Source organism: Hyla sarda, unplaced genomic scaffold, assembly GCF_029499605.1.
Source record: "Hyla sarda isolate aHylSar1 unplaced genomic scaffold, aHylSar1.hap1 scaffold_2201, whole genome shotgun sequence".
NCBI classification, from domain to species: domain Eukaryota; kingdom Metazoa; phylum Chordata; class Amphibia; order Anura; family Hylidae; genus Hyla; species Hyla sarda.
The window spans coordinates 27,636-49,998 of NW_026608875.1; the positions used below are offsets into that span (position 1 = coordinate 27,636).

Here is a 22,363-nt window from a genome sequence, read left to right on the forward strand (position 1 = left end):
CACTGGGCTTAGGATCTGCATAGGAAACACACACACAAGCACACACCTACCTTTGTTGCCTGCAGATGCCTCCTTGGCTGTCCCCAAACGGTATCAAACCAACACCCACGGGAAGCTGTAAGCATAGAGGACATGCCTGCACCCCATTGGACTTACCTGTGTGGGTTAAATCCGGGTTATTTGACAACCTATGGCGGTGATGGTTCTGCTCAGGCAGAGCAGTGCTGATGCTCCTCATAAAGCTGTCGCTGCTGTGAAGGTTCTAGGTGACATCACAAATCCCTTTGGTTACATACACAACAAAGCTGGGTTGTTGTTGTTTACACTCTGCAAGGCCTGTGGAAGTGAGTGACATCATAGCACTGTAGTTCTGAGGGTTCAAGATGGATGCAACAATCTCCTGTTGCTTCTATGAAGGCCGTAATAGACGACATCACCAAACAGCTCCATAGTCACATACACAGCAAAGGAGAGATGTTGTTTACACCTAGTGATGTCAGTGGTATTGAGTGACATCACAGCACAGTGCTAAGGCTCCTGGGCCTGGACACAGCAGCGGCTGCAATATCTCAACGGAGAATACGTTTATATCTATGTGTGTGTGTGCGCATATATATATATATATATATATATATATATATATATATATATTTCTCCACCGAAATCACTTTTAAACCCATTTCCACCTTTTTTTCCCTTCTCTTCCTCTTACTTTTTTTTCACGTTTTTTTACGTTTTTCTCCTTTTCGCCTCTTTTCTGGGCGTATTATTCTTCTTTTTCTTCTTTTTTTTCGTCTAATGCATACCCCATCAGTGCAGCAATGCTTATTCAATACCGCCAGCAGATGGAGACACTGGGGGATAATTTTCTAAGGATTTATACTGATTTTTCCTGTCTGAATTTGTCGCACAGAAAGTTGCAGGCCAAATATGTGTGACATTTCTGCGACTTTAGCTTCTAGAGCATTTTTACAACATTATACATAGGTGCTGAATACATAAAAAGCGACTGTTCAGCGACAGACAAGTCGCATCGGCTGAAAGTAGGCCAGAATGTCAGTCCATGTTGGAGCAGGTTTAGATACAGTCTAAAGCATAGATCTCAAAGTCTGTGCACAGAATTTAGCAAGGGCCTCGCACCTTCTGATGCATCAGGTAGGTGCACAATAGCATAGCCTAACCCTCTGTACTTTGGTCTATATTGATGCGGGACATAGACAGCCAGCTGATGACCAATCCATTAGTGCAATGGATGGCTGGAAGCATTTGTCTTTGCCTTTGCAATACCACAGAAGCAATGCATGGTCAATGTACAGCAATGACACACCTGTGTGAACAGCCAGGAGACCCCCCCCCCCCCCCCCATGTTATGTTACATAGTTACATAGTTAGTACGGTCGAAAAAAGACATATGTCCATCACGTTCAACCAGGGAATTAAGGGGTAGGGGTGTGGCGCGATATTGGGGAAGGGATGAGATTTTATATTTCTTCATAAGCATTAATCTTATTTTGTCAATTAGGAACATTCAGCACCCACCCGCTATCAAGGCAGCTGCCTATCATGTCATGCCCTACCTGCACAGGTGTGCTGGCTACTCAAATGATCCAATTAAGGAGGCCATTTAGTCAGCAGCAGCAGAAGTCCTGTGCCTGGACGCTCCAACAGGGGCCAGACACAAGCAGAAGCAGAAGCAGCAGAAGCAGCAGCAGCACCACCTTTTGTTTTGTGGCTGCAGCAGCAGCAAGGCCCACAGGGCTGGCTAGCTGGCTAGCCAGCAAGCAGGTAGCAATGAAAGTAGGAATCTTTCTTTTTAACCCTGTAAGGGGGTGGTGCACTGTACCCGAAGATACTGCCATATCGGGTCAATGCATAGGGCGACGGAAGCAAGCTTCGAAATCGGCCCCCGTTCTCAAAAATCCATTTAATATATGGTCCCCAGATAGGGGACGTATCAGATATTAAACTGATAAGAACAGATACTACACTTGATCTTAGCCAAAAGGCCGAGAAGCGATAACCGTGAAAGGGGCGGGCCCAACAAGGTCCCCTTCATGGGCACTATCACTGCTTGCTGTCAGGGAGGCTGCCAGACAATTTTCCATGCACACTCTGGGCTGGGGGGCAGTCAACCACCAGTACACACAGCAGAACCTAAACCCATACCATTATTGCTAAGCAGCAAGACAGGGGCCCATTGCACTCCCACGGGGCCTTTTTAAATGCAATCCATAACCCGGATTTGCCAGGAACCCTTCTTACTCCTCCTACTTGCATGTGACACTGGGCTTAGGATCTGCATAGGAAACACACACACAAGCACACACCTACCTTTGTTGCCTGCAGATGCCTCCTTGGCTGTCCCCAAACGGTATCAAACCAACACCCACGGGAAGCTGTAAGCATAGAGGACATGCCTGCACCCCATTGGACTTACCTGTGTGGGTTAAATCCGGGTTATTTGACAACCTATGGCGGTGATGGTTCTGCTCAGGCAGAGCAGTGCTGATGCTCCTCATAAAGCTGTCGCTGCTGTGAAGGTTCTAGGTGACATCACAAATCCCTTTGGTTACATACACAACAAAGCTGGGTTGTTGTTGTTTACACTCTGCAAGGCCTGTGGAAGTGAGTGACATCATAGCACTGTAGTTCTGAGGGTTCAAGATGGATGCAACAATCTCCTGTTGCTTCTATGAAGGCCGTAATAGACGACATCACCAAACAGCTCCATAGTCACATACACAGCAAAGGAGAGATGTTGTTTACACCTAGTGATGTCAGTGGTATTGAGTGACATCACAGCACAGTGCTAAGGCTCCTGGGCCTGGACACAGCAGCGGCTGCAATATCTCAACGGAGAATACGTTTATATCTATGTGTGTGTGTGCGCATATATATATATATATATATATATATATATATATTTCTCCGCCGAAATCACTTTTAAACCCATTTCCACCTTTTTTTCCCTTCTCTTCCTCTTACTTTTTTTTCACGTTTTTTTACGTTTTTCTCCTTTTCGCCTCTTTTCTGGGCGTATTATTCTTCTTTTTCTTCTTTTTTTTCGTCTAATGCATACCCCATCAGTGCAGCAATGCTTATTCAATACCGCCAGCAGATGGAGACACTGGGGGATAATTTTCTAAGGATTTATACTGATTTTTCCTGTCTGAATTTGTCGCACAGAAAGTTGCAGGCCAAATATGTGTGACATTTCTGCGACTTTAGCTTCTAGAGCATTTTTACAACATTATACATAGGTGCTGAATACATAAAAAGCGACTGTTCAGCGACAGACAAGTCGCATCGGCTGAAAGTAGGCCAGAATGTCAGTCCATGTTGGAGCAGGTTTAGATACAGTCTAAAGCATAGATCTCAAAGTCTGTGCACAGAATTTAGCAAGGGCCTCGCACCTTCTGATGCATCAGGTAGGTGCACAATAGCATAGCCTAACCCTCTGTACTTTGGTCTATATTGATGCGGGACATAGACAGCCAGCTGATGACCAATCCATTAGTGCAATGGATGGCTGGAAGCATTTGTCTTTGCCTTTGCAATACCACAGAAGCAATGCATGGTCAATGTACAGCAATGACACACCTGTGTGAACAGCCAGGAGACCCCCCCCCCCCCCCATGTTATGTTACATAGTTACATAGTAAGTACGGTCGAAAAAAGACATATGTCCATCACGTTCAACCAGGGAATTAAGGGGTAGGGGTGTGGCGCGATATTGGGGAAGGGATGAGATTTTATATTTCTTCATAAGCATTAATCTTATTTTGTCAATTAGGAACATTCAGCACCCACCCGCTATCAAGGCAGCTGCCTATCATGTCATGCCCTACCTGCACAGGTGTGCTGGCTACTCAAATGATCCAATTAAGGAGGCCATTTAGTCAGCAGCAGCAGAAGTCCTGTGCCTGGACGCTCCAACAGGGGCCAGACACAAGCAGAAGCAGAAGCAGCAGAAGCAGCAGCAGCACCACCTTTTGTTTTTTGGCTGCAGCAGCAGCAAGGCCCACAGGGCTGGCTAGCTGGCTAGCCAGCAAGCAGGTAGCAATGAAAGTAGGAATCTTTCTTTTTAACCCTGTAAGGGGGTGGTGCACTGTACCCGAAGATACTGCCATATCGGGTCAATGCATAGGGCGACGGAAGCAAGCTTCGAAATCGGCCCCCGTTCTCAAAAATCCATTTAATATATGGTCCCCAGATAGGGGACGTATCAGATATTAAACTGATAAGAACAGATACTACACTTGATCTTAGCCAAAAGGCCGAGAAGCGATAACCGTGAAAGGGGCGGGCCCAACAAGGTCCCCTTCATGGGCACTATCACTGCTTGCTGTCAGGGAGGCTGCCAGACAATTTTCCATGCACACTCTGGGCTGGGGGGCAGTCAACCACCAGTACACACAGCAGAACCTAAACCCATACCATTATTGCTAAGCAGCAAGACAGGGGCCCATTGCACTCCCACGGGGCCTTTTTAAATGCAATCCATAACCCGGATTTGCCAGGAACCCTTCTTACTCCTCCTACTTGCATGTGACACTGGGCTTAGGATCTGCATAGGAAACACACACACAAGCACACACCTACCTTTGTTGCCTGCAGATGCCTCCTTGGCTGTCCCCAAACGGTATCAAACCAACACCCACGGGAAGCTGTAAGCATAGAGGACATGCCTGCACCCCATTGGACTTACCTGTGTGGGTTAAATCCGGGTTATTTGACAACCTATGGCGGTGATGGTTCTGCTCAGGCAGAGCAGTGCTGATGCTCCTCATAAAGCTGTCGCTGCTGTGAAGGTTCTAGGTGACATCACAAATCCCTTTGGTTACATACACAACAAAGCTGGGTTGTTGTTGTTTACACTCTGCAAGGCCTGTGGAAGTGAGTGACATCATAGCACTGTAGTTCTGAGGGTTCAAGATGGATGCAACAATCTCCTGTTGCTTCTATGAAGGCCGTAATAGACGACATCACCAAACAGCTCCATAGTCACATACACAGCAAAGGAGAGATGTTGTTTACACCTAGTGATGTCAGTGGTATTGAGTGACATCACAGCACAGTGCTAAGGCTCCTGGGCCTGGACACAGCAGCGGCTACAATATCTCAACGGAGAATACGTTTATATCTATGTGTGTGTGTGCGCATATATATATATATATATATATATATATATATATATATATTTCTCCGCCGAAATCACTTTTAAACCCATTTCCACCTTTTTTTCCCTTCTCTTCCTCTTACTTTTTTTTCACGTTTTTTTACGTTTTTCTCCTTTTCGCCTCTTTTCTGGGCGTATTATTCTTCTTTTTCTTCTTTTTTTTCGTCTAATGCATACCCCATCAGTGCAGCAATGCTTATTCAATACCGCCAGCAGATGGAGACACTGGGGGATAATTTTCTAAGGATTTATACTGATTTTTCCTGTCTGAATTTGTCGCACAGAAAGTTGCAGGCCAAATATGTGTGACATTTCTGCGACTTTAGCTTCTAGAGCATTTTTACAACATTATACATAGGTGCTGAATACATAAAAAGCGACTGTTCAGCGACAGACAAGTCGCATCGGCTGAAAGTAGGCCAGAATGTCAGTCCATGTTGGAGCAGGTTTAGATACAGTCTAAAGCATAGATCTCAAAGTCTGTGCACAGAATTTAGCAAGGGCCTCGCACCTTCTGATGCATCAGGTAGGTGCACAATAGCATAGCCTAACCCTCTGTACTTTGGTCTATATTGATGCGGGACATAGACAGCCAGCTGATGACCAATCCATTAGTGCAATGGATGGCTGGAAGCATTTGTCTTTGCCTTTGCAATACCACAGAAGCAATGCATGGTCAATGTACAGCAATGACACACCTGTGTGAACAGCCAGGAGACCCCCCCCCCCCCCCCATGTTATGTTACATAGTTACATAGTTAGTACGGTCGAAAAAAGACATATGTCCATCACGTTCAACCAGGGAATTAAGGGGTAGGGGTGTGGCGCGATATTGGGGAAGGGATGAGATTTTATATTTCTTCATAAGCATTAATCTTATTTTGTCAATTAGGAACATTCAGCACCCACCCGCTATCAAGGCAGCTGCCTATCATGTCATGCCCTACCTGCACAGGTGTGCTGGCTACTCAAATGATCCAATTAAGGAGGCCATTTAGTCAGCAGCAGCAGAAGTCCTGTGCCTGGACGCTCCAACAGGGGCCAGACACAAGCAGAAGCAGAAGCAGCAGAAGCAGCAGCAGCACCACCTTTTGTTTTTTGGCTGCAGCAGCAGCAAGGCCCACAGGGCTGGCAAGCTGGCTAGCCAGCAAGCAGGTAGCAATGAAAGTAGGAATCTTTCTTTTTAACCCTGTAAGGGGGTGGTGCACTGTACCCGAAGATACTGCCATATCGGGTCAATGCATAGGGCGACGGAAGCAAGCTTCGAAATCGGCCCCCGTTCTCAAAAATCCATTTAATATATGGTCCCCAGATAGGGGACGTATCAGATATTAAACTGATAAGAACAGATACTACACTTGATCTTAGCCAAAAGGCCGAGAAGCGATAACCGTGAAAGGGGCGGGCCCAACAAGGTCCCCTTCATGGGCACTATCACTGCTTGCTGTCAGGGAGGCTGCCAGACAATTTTCCATGCACACTCTGGGCTGGGGGGCAGTCAACCACCAGTACACACAGCAGAACCTAAACCCATACCATTATTGCTAAGCAGCAAGACAGGGGCCCATTGCACTCCCACGGGGCCTTTTTAAATGCAATCCATAACCCGGATTTGCCAGGAACCCTTCTTACTCCGCCTACTTGCATGTGACACTGGGCTTAGGATCTGCATAGGAAACACACACACAAGCACACACCTACCTTTGTTGCCTGCAGATGCCTCCTTGGCTGTCCCCAAACGGTATCAAACCAACACCCACGGGAAGCTGTAAGCATAGAGGACATGCCTGCACCCCATTGGACTTACCTGTGTGGGTTAAATCCGGGTTATTTGACAACCTATGGCGGTGATGGTTCTGCTCAGGCAGAGCAGTGCTGATGCTCCTCATAAAGCTGTCGCTGCTGTGAAGGTTCTAGGTGACATCACAAATCCCTTTGGTTACATACACAACAAAGCTGGGTTGTTGTTGTTTACACTCTGCAAGGCCTGTGGAAGTGAGTGACATCATAGCACTGTAGTTCTGAGGGTTCAAGATGGATGCAACAATCTCCTGTTGCTTCTATGAAGGCCGTAATAGACGACATCACCAAACAGCTCCATAGTCACATACACAGCAAAGGAGAGATGTTGTTTACACCTAGTGATGTCAGTGGTATTGAGTGACATCACAGCACAGTGCTAAGGCTCCTGGGCCTGGACACAGCAGCGGCTGCAATATCTCAACGGAGAATACGTTTATATCTATGTGTGTGTGTGCGCATATATATATATATATATATATATATATATATATATATATATATATATTTCTCCGCCGAAATCACTTTTAAACCCATTTCCACCTTTTTTTCCCTTCTCTTCCTCTTACTTTTTTTTCACGTTTTTTTACGTTTTTCTCCTTTTCGCCTCTTTTCTGGGCGTATTATTCTTCTTTTTCTTCTTTTTTTTCGTCTAATGCATACCCCATCAGTGCAGCAATGCTTATTCAATACCGCCAGCAGATGGAGACACTGGGGGATAATTTTCTAAGGATTTATACTGATTTTTCCTGTCTGAATTTGTCGCACAGAAAGTTGCAGGCCAAATATGTGTGACATTTCTGCGACTTTAGCTTCTAGAGCATTTTTACAACATTATACATAGGTGCTGAATACATAAAAAGCGACTGTTCAGCGACAGACAAGTCGCATCGGCTGAAAGTAGGCCAGAATGTCAGTCCATGTTGGAGCAGGTTTAGATACAGTCTAAAGCATAGATCTCAAAGTCTGTGCACAGAATTTAGCAAGGGCCTCGCACCTTCTGATGCATCAGGTAGGTGCACAATAGCATAGCCTAACCCTCTGTACTTTGGTCTATATTGATGCGGGACATAGACAGCCAGCTGATGACCAATCCATTAGTGCAATGGATGGCTGGAAGCATTTGTCTTTGCCTTTGCAATACCACAGAAGCAATGCATGGTCAATGTACAGCAATGACACACCTGTGTGAACAGCCAGGAGACCCCCCCCCCCCCCATGTTATGTTACATAGTTACATAGTTAGTACGGTCGAAAAAAGACATATGTCCATCACGTTCAACCAGGGAATTAAGGGGTAGGGGTGTGGCGCGATATTGGGGAAGGGATGAGATTTTATATTTCTTCATAAGCATTAATCTTATTTTGTCAATTAGGAACATTCAGCACCCACCCGCTATCAAGGCAGCTGCCTATCATGTCATGCCCTACCTGCACAGGTGTGCTGGCTACTCAAATGATCCAATTAAGGAGGCCATTTAGTCAGCAGCAGCAGAAGTCCTGTGCCTGGACGCTCCAACAGGGGCCAGACACAAGCAGAAGCAGAAGCAGCAGAAGCAGCAGCAGCACCACCTTTTGTTTTTTGGCTGCAGCAGCAGCAAGGCCCACAGGGCTGGCTAGCTGGCTAGCCAGCAAGCAGGTAGCAATGAAAGTAGGAATCTTTCTTTTTAACCCTGTAAGGGGGTGGTGCACTGTACCCGAAGATACTGCCATATCGGGTCAATGCATAGGGCGACGGAAGCAAGCTTCGAAATCGGCCCCCGTTCTCAAAAATCCATTTAATATATGGTCCCCAGATAGGGGACGTATCAGATATTAAACTGATAAGAACAGATACTACACTTGATCTTAGCCAAAAGGCCGAGAAGCGATAACCGTGAAAGGGGCGGGCCCAACAAGGTCCCCTTCATGGGCACTATCACTGCTTGCTGTCAGGGAGGCTGCCAGACAATTTTCCATGCACACTCTGGGCTGGGGGGCAGTCAACCACCAGTACACACAGCAGAACCTAAACCCATACCATTATTGCTAAGCAGCAAGACAGGGGCCCATTGCACTCCCACGGGGCCTTTTTAAATGCAATCCATAACCCGGATTTGCCAGGAACCCTTCTTACTCCTCCTACTTGCATGTGACACTGGGCTTAGGATCTGCATAGGAAACACACACACAAGCACACACCTACCTTTGTTGCCTGCAGATGCCTCCTTGGCTGTCCCCAAACGGTATCAAACCAACACCCACGGGAAGCTGTAAGCATAGAGGACATGCCTGCACCCCATTGGACTTACCTGTGTGGGTTAAATCCGGGTTATTTGACAACCTATGGCGGTGATGGTTCTGCTCAGGCAGAGCAGTGCTGATGCTCCTCATAAAGCTGTCGCTGCTGTGAAGGTTCTAGGTGACATCACAAATCCCTTTGGTTACATACACAACAAAGCTGGGTTGTTGTTGTTTACACTCTGCAAGGCCTGTGGAAGTGAGTGACATCATAGCACTGTAGTTCTGAGGGTTCAAGATGGATGCAACAATCTCCTGTTGCTTCTATGAAGGCCGTAATAGACGACATCACCAAACAGCTCCATAGTCACATACACAGCAAAGGAGAGATGTTGTTTACACCTAGTGATGTCAGTGGTATTGAGTGACATCACAGCACAGTGCTAAGGCTCCTGGGCCTGGACACAGCAGCGGCTGCAATATCTCAACGGAGAATACGTTTATATCTATGTGTGTGTGTGCGCATATATATATATATATATATATATATATATATATATATATATATATTTCTCCGCCGAAATCACTTTTAAACCCATTTCCACCTTTTTTTCCCTTCTCTTCCTCTTACTTTTTTTTCACGTTTTTTTACGTTTTTCTCCTTTTCGCCTCTTTTCTGGGCGTATTATTCTTCTTTTTCTTCTTTTTTTTCGTCTAATGCATACCCCATCAGTGCAGCAATGCTTATTCAATACCGCCAGCAGATGGAGACACTGGGGGATAATTTTCTAAGGATTTATACTGATTTTTCCTGTCTGAATTTGTCGCACAGAAAGTTGCAGGCCAAATATGTGTGACATTTCTGCGACTTTAGCTTCTAGAGCATTTTTACAACATTATACATAGGTGCTGAATACATAAAAAGCGACTGTTCAGCGACAGACAAGTCGCATCGGCTGAAAGTAGGCCAGAATGTCAGTCCATGTTGGAGCAGGTTTAGATACAGTCTAAAGCATAGATCTCAAAGTCTGTGCACAGAATTTAGCAAGGGCCTCGCACCTTCTGATGCATCAGGTAGGTGCACAATAGCATAGCCTAACCCTCTGTACTTTGGTCTATATTGATGCGGGACATAGACAGCCAGCTGATGACCAATCCATTAGTGCAATGGATGGCTGGAAGCATTTGTCTTTGCCTTTGCAATACCACAGAAGCAATGCATGGTCAATGTACAGCAATGACACACCTGTGTGAACAGCCAGGAGACCCCCCCCCCCCCCCCATGTTATGTTACATAGTTACATAGTTAGTACGGTCGAAAAAAGACATATGTCCATCACGTTCAACCAGGGAATTAAGGGGTAGGGGTGTGGCGCGATATTGGGGAAGGGATGAGATTTTATATTTCTTCATAAGCATTAATCTTATTTTGTCAATTAGGAACATTCAGCACCCACCCGCTATCAAGGCAGCTGCCTATCATGTCATGCCCTACCTGCACAGGTGTGCTGGCTACTCAAATGATCCAATTAAGGAGGCCATTTAGTCAGCAGCAGCAGAAGTCCTGTGCCTGGACGCTCCAACAGGGGCCAGACACAAGCAGAAGCAGAAGCAGCAGAAGCAGCAGCAGCACCACCTTTTGTTTTTTGGCTGCAGCAGCAGCAAGGCCCACAGGGCTGGCTAGCTGGCTAGCCAGCAAGCAGGTAGCAATGAAAGTAGGAATCTTTATTTTTAACCCTGTAAGGGGGTGGTGCACTGTACCCGAAGATACTGCCATATCGGGTCAATGCATAGGGCGACGGAAGCAAGCTTCGAAATCGGCCCCCGTTCTCAAAAATCCATTTAATATATGGTCCCCAGATAGGGGACGTATCAGATATTAAACTGATAAGAACAGATACTACACTTGATCTTAGCCAAAAGGCCGAGAAGCGATAACCGTGAAAGGGGCGGGCCCAACAAGGTCCCCTTCATGGGCACTATCACTGCTTGCTGTCAGGGAGGCTGCCAGACAATTTTCCATGCACACTCTGGGCTGGGGGGCAGTCAACCACCAGTACACACAGCAGAACCTAAACCCATACCATTATTGCTAAGCAGCAAGACAGGGGCCCATTGCACTCCCACGGGGCCTTTTTAAATGCAATCCATAACCCGGATTTGCCAGGAACCCTTCTTACTCCTCCTACTTGCATGTGACACTGGGCTTAGGATCTGCATAGGAAACACACACACAAGCACACACCTACCTTTGTTGCCTGCAGATGCCTCCTTGGCTGTCCCCAAACGGTATCAAACCAACACCCACGGGAAGCTGTAAGCATAGAGGACATGCCTGCACCCCATTGGACTTACCTGTGTGGGTTAAATCCGGGTTATTTGACAACCTATGGCGGTGATGGTTCTGCTCAGGCAGAGCAGTGCTGATGCTCCTCATAAAGCTGTCGCTGCTGTGAAGGTTCTAGGTGACATCACAAATCCCTTTGGTTACATACACAACAAAGCTGGGTTGTTGTTGTTTACACTCTGCAAGGCCTGTGGAAGTGAGTGACATCATAGCACTGTAGTTCTGAGGGTTCAAGATGGATGCAACAATCTCCTGTTGCTTCTATGAAGGCCGTAATAGACGACATCACCAAACAGCTCCATAGTCACATACACAGCAAAGGAGAGATGTTGTTTACACCTAGTGATGTCAGTGGTATTGAGTGACATCACAGCACAGTGCTAAGGCTCCTGGGCCTGGACACAGCAGCGGCTGCAATATCTCAACGGAGAATACGTTTATATCTATGTGTGTGTGTGCGCATATATATATATATATATATATATATATATATATATATATATTTCTCCGCCGAAATCACTTTTAAACCCATTTCCACCTTTTTTTCCCTTCTCTTCCTCTTACTTTTTTTTCACGTTTTTTTACGTTTTTCTCCTTTTCGCCTCTTTTCTGGGCGTATTATTCTTCTTTTTCTTCTTTTTTTTCGTCTAATGCATACCCCATCAGTGCAGCAATGCTTATTCAATACCGCCAGCAGATGGAGACACTGGGGGATAATTTTCTAAGGATTTATACTGATTTTTCCTGTCTGAATTTGTCGCACAGAAAGTTGCAGGCCAAATATGTGTGACATTTCTGCGACTTTAGCTTCTAGAGCATTTTTACAACATTATACATAGGTGCTGAATACATAAAAAGCGACTGTTCAGCGACAGACAAGTCGCATCGGCTGAAAGTAGGCCAGAATGTCAGTCCATGTTGGAGCAGGTTTAGATACAGTCTAAAGCATAGATCTCAAAGTCTGTGCACAGAATTTAGCAAGGGCCTCGCACCTTCTGATGCATCAGGTAGGTGCACAATAGCATAGCCTAACCCTCTGTACTTTGGTCTATATTGATGCGGGACATAGACAGCCAGCTGATGACCAATCCATTAGTGCAATGGATGGCTGGAAGCATTTGTCTTTGCCTTTGCAATACCACAGAAGCAATGCATGGTCAATGTACAGCAATGACACACCTGTGTGAACAGCCAGGAGACCCCCCCCCCCCCCCCCCCCCATGTTATGTTACATAGTTACATAGTTAGTACGGTCGAAAAAAGACATATGTCCATCACGTTCAACCAGGGAATTAAGGGGTAGGGGTGTGGCGCGATATTGGGGAAGGGATGAGATTTTATATTTCTTCATAAGCATTAATCTTATTTTGTCAATTAGGAACATTCAGCACCCACCCGCTATCAAGGCAGCTGCCTATCATGTCATGCCCTACCTGCACAGGTGTGCTGGCTACTCAAATGATCCAATTAAGGAGGCCATTTAGTCAGCAGCAGCAGAAGTCCTGTGCCTGGACGCTCCAACAGGGGCCAGACACAAGCAGAAGCAGAAGCAGCAGAAGCAGCAGCAGCACCACCTTTTGTTTTTTGGCTGCAGCAGCAGCAAGGCCCACAGGGCTGGCAAGCTGGCTAGCCAGCAAGCAGGTAGCAATGAAAGTAGGAATCTTTCTTTTTAACCCTGTAAGGGGGTGGTGCACTGTACCCGAAGATACTGCCATATCGGGTCAATGCATAGGGCGACGGAAGCAAGCTTCGAAATCGGCCCCCGTTCTCAAAAATCCATTTAATATATGGTCCCCAGATAGGGGACGTATCAGATATTAAACTGATAAGAACAGATACTACACTTGATCTTAGCCAAAAGGCCGAGAAGCGATAACCGTGAAAGGGGCGGGCCCAACAAGGTCCCCTTCATGGGCACTATCACTGCTTGCTGTCAGGGAGGCTGCCAGACAATTTTCCATGCACACTCTGGGCTGGGGGGCAGTCAACCACCAGTACACACAGCAGAACCTAAACCCATACCATTATTGCTAAGCAGCAAGACAGGGGCCCATTGCACTCCCACGGGGCCTTTTTAAATGCAATCCATAACCCGGATTTGCCAGGAACCCTTCTTACTCCTCCTACTTGCATGTGACACTGGGCTTAGGATCTGCATAGGAAACACACACACAAGCACACACCTACCTTTGTTGCCTGCAGATGCCTCCTTGGCTGTCCCCAAACGGTATCAAACCAACACCCACGGGAAGCTGTAAGCATAGAGGACATGCCTGCACCCCATTGGACTTACCTGTGTGGGTTAAATCCGGGTTATTTGACAACCTATGGCGGTGATGGTTCTGCTCAGGCAGAGCAGTGCTGATGCTCCTCATAAAGCTGTCGCTGCTGTGAAGGTTCTAGGTGACATCACAAATCCCTTTGGTTACATACACAACAAAGCTGGGTTGTTGTTGTTTACACTCTGCAAGGCCTGTGGAAGTGAGTGACATCATAGCACTGTAGTTCTGAGGGTTCAAGATGGATGCAACAATCTCCTGTTGCTTCTATGAAGGCCGTAATAGACGACATCACCAAACAGCTCCATAGTCACATACACAGCAAAGGAGAGATGTTGTTTACACCTAGTGATGTCAGTGGTATTGAGTGACATCACAGCACAGTGCTAAGGCTCCTGGGCCTGGACACAGCAGCGGCTACAATATCTCAACGGAGAATACGTTTATATCTATGTGTGTGTGTGCGCATATATATATATATATATATATATATATATATATATATATATATATATTTCTCCGCCGAAATCACTTTTAAACCCATTTCCACCTTTTTTTCCCTTCTCTTCCTCTTACTATTTTTTCACGTTTTTTTACGTTTTTCTCCTTTTCGCCTCTTTTCTGGGCGTATTATTCTTCTTTTTCTTCTTTTTTTTCGTCTAATGCATACCCCATCAGTGCAGCAATGCTTATTCAATACCGCCAGCAGATGGAGACACTGGGGGATAATTTTCTAAGGATTTATACTGATTTTTCCTGTCTGAATTTGTCGCACAGAAAGTTGCAGGCCAAATATGTGTGACATTTCTGCGACTTTAGCTTCTAGAGCATTTTTACAACATTATACATAGGTGCTGAATACATAAAAAGCGACTGTTCAGCGACAGACAAGTCGCATCGGCTGAAAGTAGGCCAGAATGTCAGTCCATGTTGGAGCAGGTTTAGATACAGTCTAAAGCATAGATCTCAAAGTCTGTGCACAGAATTTAGCAAGGGCCTCGCACCTTCTGATGCATCAGGTAGGTGCACAATAGCATAGCCTAACCCTCTGTACTTTGGTCTATATTGATGCGGGACATAGACAGCCAGCTGATGACCAATCCATTAGTGCAATGGATGGCTGGAAGCATTTGTCTTTGCCTTTGCAATACCACAGAAGCAATGCATGGTCAATGTACAGCAATGACACACCTGTGTGAACAGCCAGGAGACCCCCCCCCCCCCCATGTTATGTTACATAGTTACATAGTTAGTACGGTCGAAAAAAGACATATGTCCATCACGTTCAACCAGGGAATTAAGGGGTAGGGGTGTGGCGCGATATTGGGGAAGGGATGAGATTTTATATTTCTTCATAAGCATTAATCTTATTTTGTCAATTAGGAACATTCAGCACCCACCCGCTATCAAGGCAGCTGCCTATCATGTCATGCCCTACCTGCACAGGTGTGCTGGCTACTCAAATGATCCAATTAAGGAGGCCATTTAGTCAGCAGCAGCAGAAGTCCTGTGCCTGGACGCTCCAACAGGGGCCAGACACAAGCAGAAGCAGAAGCAGCAGAAGCAGCAGCAGCACCACCTTTTGTTTTTTGGCTGCAGCAGCAGCAAGGCCCACAGGGCTGGCAAGCTGGCTAGCCAGCAAGCAGGTAGCAATGAAAGTAGGAATCTTTCTTTTTAACCCTGTAAGGGGGTGGTGCACTGTACCCGAAGATACTGCCATATCGGGTCAATGCATAGGGCGACGGAAGCAAGCTTCGAAATCGGCCCCCGTTCTCAAAAATCCATTTAATATATGGTCCCCAGATAGGGGACGTATCAGATATTAAACTGATAAGAACAGATACTACACTTGATCTTAGCCAAAAGGCCGAGAAGCGATAACCGTGAAAGGGGCGGGCCCAACAAGGTCCCCTTCATGGGCACTATCACTGCTTGCTGTCAGGGAGGCTGCCAGACAATTTTCCATGCACACTCTGGGCTGGGGGGCAGTCAACCACCAGTACACACAGCAGAACCTAAACCCATACCATTATTGCTAAGCAGCAAGACAGGGGCCCATTGCACTCCCACGGGGCCTTTTTAAATGCAATCCATAACCCGGATTTGCCAGGAACCCTTCTTACTCCTCCTACTTGCATGTGACACTGGGCTTAGGATCTGCATAGGAAACACACACACAAGCACACACCTACCTTTGTTGCCTGCAGATGCCTCCTTGGCTGTCCCCAAACGGTATCAAACCAACACCCACGGGAAGCTGTAAGCATAGAGGACATGCCTGCACCCCATTGGACTTACCTGTGTGGGTTAAATCCGGGTTATTTGACAACCTATGGCGGTGATGGTTCTGCTCAGGCAGAGCAGTGCTGATGCTCCTCATAAAGCTGTCGCTGCTGTGAAGGTTCTAGGTGACATCACAAATCCCTTTGGTTACATACACAACAAAGCTGGGTTGTTGTTGTTTACACTCTGCAAGGCCTGTGGAAGTGAGTGACATCATAGCACTGTAGTTCTGAGGGTTCAAGATGGATGCAACAATCTCCTGTTGCTTCTATGAAGGCCGTAATAGACGACATCACCAAACAGCTCCATAGTCACATACACAGCAAAGGAGAGATGTTGTTTACACCTAGTGATGTCAGTGGTATTGAGTGACATCACAGCACAGTGCTAAGGCTCCTGGGCCTGGACACAGCAGCGGCTGCAATATCTCAACGGAGAATACGTTTATATCTATGTGTGTGTGTGCGCATATATATATATATATATATATATATATATATATATATATTTCTCCGCCGAAATCACTTTTAAACCCATTTCCACCTTTTTTTCCCTTCTCTTCCTCTTACTTTTTTTTCACGTTTTTTTACGTTTTTCTCCTTTTCGCCTCTTTTCTGGGCGTATTATTCTTCTTTTTCTTCTTTTTTTTCGTCTAATGCATACCCCATCAGTGCAGCAATGCTTATTCAATACCGCCAGCAGATGGAGACACTGGGGGATAATTTTCTAAGGATTTATACTGATTTTTCCTGTCTGAATTTGTCGCACAGAAAGTTGCAGGCCAAATATGTGTGACATTTCTGCGACTTTAGCTTCTAGAGCATTTTTACAACATTATACATAGGTGCTGAATACATAAAAAGCGACTGTTCAGCGACAGACAAGTCGCATCGGCTGAAAGTAGGCCAGAATGTCAGTCCATGTTGGAGCAGGTTTAGATACAGTCTAAAGCATAGATCTCAAAGTCTGTGCACAGAATTTAGCAAGGGCCTCGCACCTTCTGATGCATCAGGTAGGTGCACAATAGCATAGCCTAACCCTCTGTACTTTGGTCTATATTGATGCGGGACATAGACAGCCAGCTGATGACCAATCCATTAGTGCAATGGATGGCTGGAAGCATTTGTCTTTGCCTTTGCAATACCACAGAAGCAATGCATGGTCAATGTACAGCAATGACACACCTGTGTGAACAGCCAGGAGACCCCCCCCCCCCCCCCCCCCCATGTTATGTTACATAGTTACATAGTTAGTACGGTCGAAAAAAGACATATGTCCATCACGTTCAACCAGGGAATTAAGGGGTAGGGGTGTGGCGCGATATTGGGGAAGGGATGAGATTTTATATTTCTTCATAAGCATTAATCTTATTTTGTCAATTAGGAACATTCAGCACCCACCCGCTATCAAGGCAGCTGCCTATCATGTCATGCCCTACCTGCACAGGTGTGCTGGCTACTCAAATGATCCAATTAAGGAGGCCATTTAGTCAGCAGCAGCAGAAGTCCTGTGCCTGGACGCTCCAACAGGGGCCAGACACAAGCAGAAGCAGAAGCAGCAGAAGCAGCAGCAGCACCACCTTTTGTTTTTTGGCTGCAGCAGCAGCAAGGCCCACAGGGCTGGCAAGCTGGCTAGCCAGCAAGCAGGTAGCAATGAAAGTAGGAATCTTTCTTTTTAACCCTGTAAGGGGGTGGTGCACTGTACCCGAAGATACTGCCATATCGGGTCAATGCATAGGGCGACGGAAGCAAGCTTCGAAATCGGCCCCCGTTCTCAAAAATCCATTTAATATATGGTCCCCAGATAGGGGACGTATCAGATATTAAACTGATAAGAACAGATACTACACTTGATCTTAGCCAAAAGGCCGAGAAGCGATAACCGTGAAAGGGGCGGGCCCAACAAGGTCCCCTTCATGGGCACTATCACTGCTTGCTGTCAGGGAGGCTGCCAGACAATTTTCCATGCACACTCTGGGCTGGGGGGCAGTCAACCACCAGTACACACAGCAGAACCTAAACCCATACCATTATTGCTAAGCAGCAAGACAGGGGCCCATTGCACTCCCACGGGGCCTTTTTAAATGCAATCCATAACCCGGATTTGCCAGGAACCCTTCTTACTCCTCCTACTTGCATGTGACACTGGGCTTAGGATCTGCATAGGAAACACACACACAAGCACACACCTACCTTTGTTGCCTGCAGATGCCTCCTTGGCTGTCCCCAAACGGTATCAAACCAACACCCACGGGAAGCTGTAAGCATAGAGGACATGCCTGCACCCCATTGGACTTACCTGTGTGGGTTAAATCCGGGTTATTTGACAACCTATGGCGGTGATGGTTCTGCTCAGGCAGAGCAGTGCTGATGCTCCTCATAAAGCTGTCGCTGCTGTGAAGGTTCTAGGTGACATCACAAATCCCTTTGGTTACATACACAACAAAGCTGGGTTGTTGTTGTTTACACTCTGCAAGGCCTGTGGAAGTGAGTGACATCATAGCACTGTAGTTCTGAGGGTTCAAGATGGATGCAACAATCTCCTGTTGCTTCTATGAAGGCCGTAATAGACAACATCACCAAACAGCTCCATAGTCACATACACAGCAAAGGAGAGATGTTGTTTACACCTAGTGATGTCAGTGGTATTGAGTGACATCACAGCACAGTGCTAAGGCTCCTGGGCCTGGACACAGCAGCGGCTGCAATATCTCAACGGAGAATACGTTTATATCTATGTGTGTGTGTGCGCATATATATATATATATATATATATATATATATATATATATATATATATTTCTCCGCCGAAATCACTTTTAAACCCATTTCCACCTTTTTTTCCCTTCTCTTCCTCTTACTTTTTTTTCACGTTTTTTTACGTTTTTCTCCTTTTCGCCTCTTTTCTGGGCGTATTATTCTTCTTTTTCTTCTTTTTTTTCGTCTAATGCATACCCCATCAGTGCAGCAATGCTTATTCAATACCGCCAGCAGATGGAGACACTGGGGGATAATTTTCTAAGGATTTATACTGATTTTTCCTGTCTGAATTTGTCGCACAGAAAGTTGCAGGCCAAATATGTGTGACATTTCTGCGACTTTAGCTTCTAGAGCATTTTTACAACATTATACATAGGTGCTGAATACATAAAAAGCGACTGTTCAGCGACAGACAAGTCGCATCGGCTGAAAGTAGGCCAGAATGTCAGTCCATGTTGGTGCAGGTTTAGATACAGTCTAAAGCATAGATCTCAAAGTCTGTGCACAGAATTTAGCAAGGGCCTCGCACCTTCTGATGCATCAGGTAGGTGCACAATAGCATAGCCTAACCCTCTGTACTTTGGTCTATATTGATGCGGGACATAGACAGCCAGCTGATGACCAATCCATTAGTGCAATGGATGGCTGGAAGCATTTGTCTTTGCCTTTGCAATACCACAGAAGCAATGCATGGTCAATGTACAGCAATGACACACCTGTGTGAACAGCCAGGAGACCCCCCCCCCCCCCCCATGTTATGTTACATAGTTACATAGTTAGTACGGTCGAAAAAAGACATATGTCCATCACGTTCAACCAGGGAATTAAGGGGTAGGGGTGTGGCGCGATATTGGGGAAGGGATGAGATTTTATATTTCTTCATAAGCATTAATCTTATTTTGTCAATTAGGAACATTCAGCACCCACCCGCTATCAAGGCAGCTGCCTATCATGTCATGCCCTACCTGCACAGGTGTGCTGGCTACTCAAATGATCCAATTAAGGAGGCCATTTAGTCAGCAGCAGCAGAAGTCCTGTGCCTGGACGCTCCAACAGGGGCCAGACACAAGCAGAAGCAGAAGCAGCAGAAGCAGCAGCAGCACCACCTTTTGTTTTTTGGCTGCAGCAGCAGCAAGGCCCACAGGGCTGGCTAGCTGGCTAGCCAGCAAGCAGGTAGCAATGAAAGTAGGAATCTTTCTTTTTAACCCTGTAAGGGGGTGGTGCACTGTACCCGAAGATACTGCCATATCGGGTCAATGCATAGGGCGACGGAAGCAAGCTTCGAAATCGGCCCCCGTTCTCAAAAATCCATTTAATATATGGTCCCCAGATAGGGGACGTATCAGATATTAAACTGATAAGAACAGATACTACACTTGATCTTAGCCAAAAGGCCGAGAAGCGATAACCGTGAAAGGGGCGGGCCCAACAAGGTCCCCTTCATGGGCACTATCACTGCTTGCTGTCAGGGAGGCTGCCAGACAATTTTCCATGCACACTCTGGGCTGGGGGGCAGTCAACCACCAGTACACACAGCAGAACCTAAACCCATACCATTATTGCTAAGCAGCAAGACAGGGGCCCATTGCACTCCCACGGGGCCTTTTTAAATGCAATCCATAACCCGGATTTGCCAGGAACCCTTCTTACTCCTCCTACTTGCATGTGACACTGGGCTTAGGATCTGCATAGGAAACACACACACAAGCACACACCTACCTTTGTTGCCTGCAGATGCCTCCTTGGCTGTCCCCAAACGGTATCAAACCAACACCCACGGGAAGCTGTAAGCATAGAGGACATGCCTGCACCCCATTGGACTTACCTGTGTGGGTTAAATCCGGGTTATTTGACAACCTATGGCGGTGATGGTTCTGCTCAGGCAGAGCAGTGCTGATGCTCCTCATAAAGCTGTCGCTGCTGTGAAGGTTCTAGGTGACATCACAAATCCCTTTGGTTACATACACAACAAAGCTGGGTTGTTGTTGTTTACACTCTGCAAGGCCTGTGGAAGTGAGTGACATCATAGCACTGTAGTTCTGAGGGTTCAAGACGGATGCAACAATCTCCTGTTGCTTCTATGAAGGCCGTAATAGACGACATCACCAAACAGCTCCATAGTCACATACACAGCAAAGGAGAGATGTTGTTTACACCTAGTGATGTCAGTGGTATTGAGTGACATCACAGCACAGTGCTAAGGCTCCTGGGCCTGGACACAGCAGCGGCTGCAATATCTCAACGGAGAATACGTTTATATCTATGTGTGTGTGTGCGCATATATATATATATATATATATATATATATATATATATTTCTCCGCCGAAATCACTTTTAAACCCATTTCCACCTTTTTTTCCCCTTCTCTTCCTCTTACTTTTTTTTCACGTTTTTTTACGTTTTTCTCCTTTTCGCCTCTTTTCTGGGCGTATTATTCTTCTTTTTCTTCTTTTTTTTCGTCTAATGCATACCCCATCAGTGCAGCAATGCTTATTCAATACCGCCAGCAGATGGAGACACTGGGGGATAATTTTCTAAGGATTTATACTGATTTTTCCTGTCTGAATTTGTCGCACAGAAAGTTGCAGGCCAAATATGTGTGACATTTCTGCGACTTTAGCTTCTAGAGCATTTTTACAACATTATACATAGGTGCTGAATACATAAAAAGCGACTGTTCAGCGACAGACAAGTCGCATCGGCTGAAAGTAGGCCAGAATGTCAGTCCATGTTGGAGCAGGTTTAGATACAGTCTAAAGCATAGATCTCAAAGTCTGTGCACAGAATTTAGCAAGGGCCTCGCACCTTCTGATGCATCAGGTAGGTGCACAATAGCATAGCCTAACCCTCTGTACTTTGGTCTATATTGATGCGGGACATAGACAGCCAGCTGATGACCAATCCATTAGTGCAATGGATGGCTGGAAGCATTTGTCTTTGCCTTTGCAATACCACAGAAGCAATGCATGGTCAATGTACAGCAATGACACACCTGTGTGAACAGCCAGGAGACCCCCCCCCCCCCCCCCATGTTATGTTACATAGTTACATAGTTAGTACGGTCGAAAAAAGACATATGTCCATCACGTTCAACCAGGGAATTAAGGGGTAGGGGTGTGGCGCGATATTGGGGAAGGGATGAGATTTTATATTTCTTCATAAGCATTAATCTTATTTTGTCAATTAGGAACATTCAGCACCCACCCGCTATCAAGGCAGCTGCCTATCATGTCATGCCCTACCTGCACAGGTGTGCTGGCTACTCAAATGATCCAATTAAGGAGGCCATTTAGTCAGCAGCAGCAGAAGTCCTGTGCCTGGACGCTCCAACAGGGGCCAGACACAAGCAGAAGCAGAAGCAGCAGAAGCAGCAGCAGCACCACCTTTTGTTTTTTGGCTGCAGCAGCAGCAAGGCCCACAGGGCTGGCTAGCTGGCTAGCCAGCAAGCAGGTAGCAATGAAAGTAGGAATCTTTCTTTTTAACCCTGTAAGGGGG

The 22,363-nt window shown here is 46.2% G+C and overlaps 9 non-coding genes across 9 annotated transcripts; all 9 read right to left on the reverse strand.

The window, feature by feature from the left end:
• Nucleotides 1-1,827: 1,827 nt before the first annotated feature.
• Nucleotides 1,828-2,018, reverse strand: LOC130320576 (U2 spliceosomal RNA). The gene has a single exon (XR_008866447.1). It is a non-coding gene; the product is annotated as a U2 spliceosomal RNA (small nuclear RNA).
• A 2,080-nt stretch (nt 2,019-4,098) lies between these two features.
• Nucleotides 4,099-4,289, reverse strand: LOC130320577 (U2 spliceosomal RNA). Its single transcript, XR_008866448.1, has one exon. It is a non-coding gene; the product is annotated as a U2 spliceosomal RNA (small nuclear RNA).
• Nucleotides 4,290-6,376: 2,087 nt separating this feature from the next.
• Nucleotides 6,377-6,567, reverse strand: LOC130320578 (U2 spliceosomal RNA). The gene has a single exon (XR_008866449.1). It is a non-coding gene; the product is annotated as a U2 spliceosomal RNA (small nuclear RNA).
• A 2,093-nt stretch (nt 6,568-8,660) lies between these two features.
• Nucleotides 8,661-8,851, reverse strand: LOC130320579 (U2 spliceosomal RNA). Its single transcript, XR_008866450.1, has one exon. It is a non-coding gene; the product is annotated as a U2 spliceosomal RNA (small nuclear RNA).
• A 2,093-nt stretch (nt 8,852-10,944) lies between these two features.
• Nucleotides 10,945-11,135, reverse strand: LOC130320580 (U2 spliceosomal RNA). Its single transcript, XR_008866451.1, has one exon. It is a non-coding gene; the product is annotated as a U2 spliceosomal RNA (small nuclear RNA).
• Nucleotides 11,136-13,229: 2,094 nt separating this feature from the next.
• Nucleotides 13,230-13,420, reverse strand: LOC130320583 (U2 spliceosomal RNA). Its single transcript, XR_008866453.1, has one exon. It is a non-coding gene; the product is annotated as a U2 spliceosomal RNA (small nuclear RNA).
• Nucleotides 13,421-15,513: 2,093 nt separating this feature from the next.
• On the reverse strand, nt 15,514-15,704 carry LOC130320584 (U2 spliceosomal RNA). The gene has a single exon (XR_008866454.1). It is a non-coding gene; the product is annotated as a U2 spliceosomal RNA (small nuclear RNA).
• A 2,092-nt stretch (nt 15,705-17,796) lies between these two features.
• Nucleotides 17,797-17,987, reverse strand: LOC130320585 (U2 spliceosomal RNA). Its single transcript, XR_008866455.1, has one exon. It is a non-coding gene; the product is annotated as a U2 spliceosomal RNA (small nuclear RNA).
• A 2,095-nt stretch (nt 17,988-20,082) lies between these two features.
• Nucleotides 20,083-20,273, reverse strand: LOC130320586 (U2 spliceosomal RNA). The gene has a single exon (XR_008866456.1). It is a non-coding gene; the product is annotated as a U2 spliceosomal RNA (small nuclear RNA).
• Between the last annotated feature and the right edge of the window lie 2,090 nt (nt 20,274-22,363).